Source organism: Oryza brachyantha, chromosome 11, assembly GCF_000231095.2.
Source record: "Oryza brachyantha chromosome 11, ObraRS2, whole genome shotgun sequence".
NCBI classification, from domain to species: Eukaryota; Viridiplantae; Streptophyta; class Magnoliopsida; order Poales; family Poaceae; genus Oryza; species Oryza brachyantha.
Window position 1 is genome coordinate 10,669,320 of NC_023173.2, and position 4,097 is coordinate 10,673,416.

At 37.9% G+C, this 4,097-nt stretch overlaps 1 long non-coding RNA gene across 2 annotated transcripts; it reads right to left on the bottom strand.

Annotated features, from left to right (window-relative positions):
• Window positions 1–326: 326 nt before the first annotated feature.
• On the bottom strand, window positions 327–3,802 carry LOC102711571. 2 transcript variants are annotated; one of them, XR_005812807.1, is made up of 4 exons: window positions 3,457–3,802; window positions 2,690–2,874; window positions 2,344–2,444; window positions 327–675 (listed from the first exon to the last, which is right to left on the bottom strand). It is a non-coding gene; the product is annotated as an uncharacterized LOC102711571 (long non-coding RNA). The 2 variants fall into 2 exon arrangements; XR_001551354.2 differs by having other exon boundaries at window positions 2,826–2,874; window positions 3,457–3,786.
• Window positions 3,803–4,097: the final 295 nt, after the last annotated feature.

Here is a 4,097-nt window from a genome sequence, read left to right on the forward strand (position 1 = left end):
GTTCATGGTTTTGCCGGTGTTCGGTTAGTCGGCCACTGTCAAGTTGTCCCCAGCCATCGGTTCTACCTTCGTCGTCGAGATTAGTTGCTAGCCCATAAATCATTAAATTAGTTTTTGGTTTTATCTATAAAACAATGTAACATCTAAAATTCATAACTAATTTATTTCGAAGTCCGTTCAAATTCATTAAATCAATATTTTTTATAAAGAGTCCACTAAAATAGTTTTTTTTCCTATCTGTACTGTACTAGAGTGGACGGTGCGCGTTGCGCACCTGCCAGCCCATCTACGGTTAAGACAATAAAACATCACTTTTTTTAGTTGGGAATACTTTTTGGGTTAATCCACATTTATAAGTACATTTAGTTTGCGAACAATATTTGTATATCAAAATGTAATATTGATAGCAGTACAACATAGCTTGCATTTAAGTACATATTGGATAAAAACATACAATTTTTTATGTGGTTGCATCAACTCCTCTTGTGCATGTTAGAGCGTGATCGAAACTAATGGTTCAAAAGCTTGTCTAGAAAGTATAAATTGAGCCAATCTTTATATGGTTCTTCGGAACAATCGAACTAGCGTTGCAATGATCATAGTGGCTGCCTTTTTTGGAGGAGTCTGGGATCCTTTGCTTGCTGGTGTATAGTTCTCCACATTTGCCATCTTAACCTGGAAGCAAGAGAAAGAACATATCTCATGCTAATAATCTAAAGTGACAATTGGTAATGGCATTGCATATAAAGTAGTAGCAATCTGTGCTAATAACATGTATAAATGTGCACAACCAGACTATAAGCCATTTTTGTACTAAACATATGTAGGCATTACTATTAAACCAAATTTATGATGGAACTATAAAAGAACATAAATCAAACAAGGTCGATAATAAAATAATGTCACTGGAAACAAGTTAGACAAATGGAAAACATTTTCCCTCGAAAAACCAGCTACGGAATGTTTTGGGTCGGGGTGAATCATATGTCAGAAGGGAAGAAGTTAGATAAGATGCCAAATCAAGTAAATTAGTGTTAATAGATAAAAATCTTACTACTAAGGCTAATTTCATAGATGTCTATACTACCCTTTAAAACATAAATGTATATAGAGACTAATATTTCATATTTGACACATGGTATTTTAGTGAGAACTGAGCAAATCTACAGAACAAAAGAATTCGGAAAAATGAGATGTGGCATAGTTTATACTCTCGGAAGACTTTTATTAATATATACCTGAAAATAAGCGCTTGACTGTATATAAACAAATACATACTGACTTCCTGTAAGTCACTAAAAGCGCATAATGGATCACCCCTGCTATCTAAAGTTTAAATGCAACCCAAGAAAGTTAAGATCAATATATTGTTTAGGAATTAGAAACATCTCAGGCATAGTATAGTACGAAGGGTGGAGTACTTCATTTGGGCACCCTATCATATATTTCGCGTGTGATTCAGTCAAAGGATCCAATATTGAACTTTTGGCCAGTCTGTTAGCCACCATTATTATTCTGCTAACTGAGAGAACATCTTAAGCTCATGGAAGATCATGTTACACAAGCTGACAAGAATTTGATTATTTCTTTTACAATTGTCAAACAGGCGCATAATTAGTTTCATACTTAATGATAAGTTTGATCCAGACCTATGCAAGAACACAATATATATTATGAAATCGGAAGAGGGATTATCACTCTAACATGATCGTAGCACCTCTCCACCAATTTAGTTAGCCGAGTTAATGGACCTGAAGGTGTTATAGCTCCATCAATTCCCTTTTCTCATCTGAAAGTAGTCCAGATGAGGGAGGACACAATTCAACTATTACTAAAACAAAAATAAATTCATAGGTAATTTTTAGATAGGTAAATAATTGTTATCACCTCAAGTATAAATAATCGGTACATGGAAGAAGTATGCATAATTCTATCCGAATGAAACATAGGTTTCATTCTTTAGGGGGCAAGCAAATAGTCGGGGTAGTTTATTCATCAATTATCAAAAAGGAAAGAACCTATAACTCTGAATTGGGAGAATGATCTCAAAATTTTCTTACATCACCTTCTAGTTTGAATTCCAAACAGAAAATATATCTGTCCTAAAAGAAAAACAATAAAATTAGTGTTGATGTACACAGGCATCTGATCTAAGTTAACCACCACACTTACCAATTAACCAACATGATCCTCAATTGATTATAGGATACATAGTAAAATACTCTACTTGTATTCACACTTATAATTTGATTGAGAGGCAATAAGGTATAAAATCAAGCTCATGAATAATTTACGGAGTAAACATGAGAAGTGTAATCCCAGTTAGAATTTCGTAGGACTTACCGCAAACAGCAGCCCACATCCACCCAGGTCAAGACAATTAAAAATGAGGCCTTCCAATCTAGTATGACCAATGACCATGGTAATATGTGTTTTTTCTGCAACTAAAAGTGAGCCACATGAATTAGCTTTAAAGTAATGCTAATTAGTATTGTTCCATCAAAAAATGTAGATTAATTCCTTTAGGATAGTCAATAAATTTAACTAAAGTATGAGCATCATGTGCATTTTAGAAATATAGTTATATTCAACATAAACTGTGATAGACAACCTGAAACCAGTTATCTTAACCATGGGGTTGCACAAGAATAAACCTACAACAAAGTAAATGCTCTGAGATAACCCAAACCTTGTAATATGACTGGCCGGAGTATTGTAATAACATCATTCATAAAGTGCAAGCAAGCAAATCAATAAGCCTGCAGACATATAATAGGAATGCAGGGCAATAAGTTGATAAATATATGTAGTAAATAGTATCTCACCATTGTGGGCAACATTAGCACAATCATCAATTGATGATTGCTAGCCTACCTGGAACAAATAAGAAAAATCATATTGATCAGCAAATTAGACGCATATTTCAATTGTTGTCTATGTTCTACCTCCATGACATGTAAAATGATCATATATATTTTAAATATCTAAGTAAACATGATGGGCCAGTGTGCAACAAAACCAACAGAAATAACAAACTGCTTGTTTTATTTATAAGATGCGGATAACAGCAAACAGATTAGATCATCATACTGACACATATTTCAGCTTGTATCATATAGTAAATAATAAACAAGCCACTTCATAAATTGGACATCAAAAGCATACACAAGTAAGTAGGTAGGCGTGTTTGTCTGAAGTTGTGGATGCTCCCCTGATGCATAAAGCTGAAAAAGCAAATCTTTGCTAGGTAATAAGTCGGCCACTACTGGCACTCCACCAACATCTAATCTACCATGATTCGAGTACGAAGCAAGAATTGAACGTATCGGTCCAGTCTAGATGGAGGTGCCCCTATGCCGGCATGGTCTCAATGCGGAGGAGGGGGTGGCTGAAGTCAGAGTAGCCAGTAGAGCAAGCAGGAGAGAGAAGGGGGAGGATGGTGGCAACGCAGCTTACCGGGTGCGCTTTCGTCGACCCGCGATCTGCTCGCAGTTGCCCCGCCGAGCTCTGCCCGTCTACGTCCCACGCTCCCCCGTGGCCGTCACGCCGGGCTCCGCCCCCAGCCGTCGCCCCGCACAGAGCTCCATACTCCCTCGCCGACGCCCTGACTAGATGAAGATGAGGGAGTGAGAGAGACAAAAGAAGATGAGCGGAGGATTAGCGCATAGTTTAGTGGGCCGCATCATCGCTCCGAGGCCCCCCCGGTAAGGCCGCACCGCTGGCCAAGCTCCCTCCCGCGCCGGCCCAAGGTCCTCCTGGTGAGGCTGCGCAGCAGCACGAGCTATGCCTCGGCCGCACCGAGAAAGAGGGGTGATGAGAGAGGCGATCAGATTGAGGTGAGAGCCTAGCAGCTCGGACACGCAACACCCACTAGCTTTAAGGGCTTGTTTAGTTCCCAAAATTTTTTTCCAAAAACATCACATTAAATCTTTAGACATCTAAATGAAACATTAAACATAAAAGAACCAAAAAACTAATTGCATAGTTATGTGAGAAATCGTGAGACGAATTTTTTGATACTAATTAGTCCATAATTAGCCATAAGTGCTACAGTAACCAACATGTGCTAATGACGACATAATTAGGCTCAAAAGATT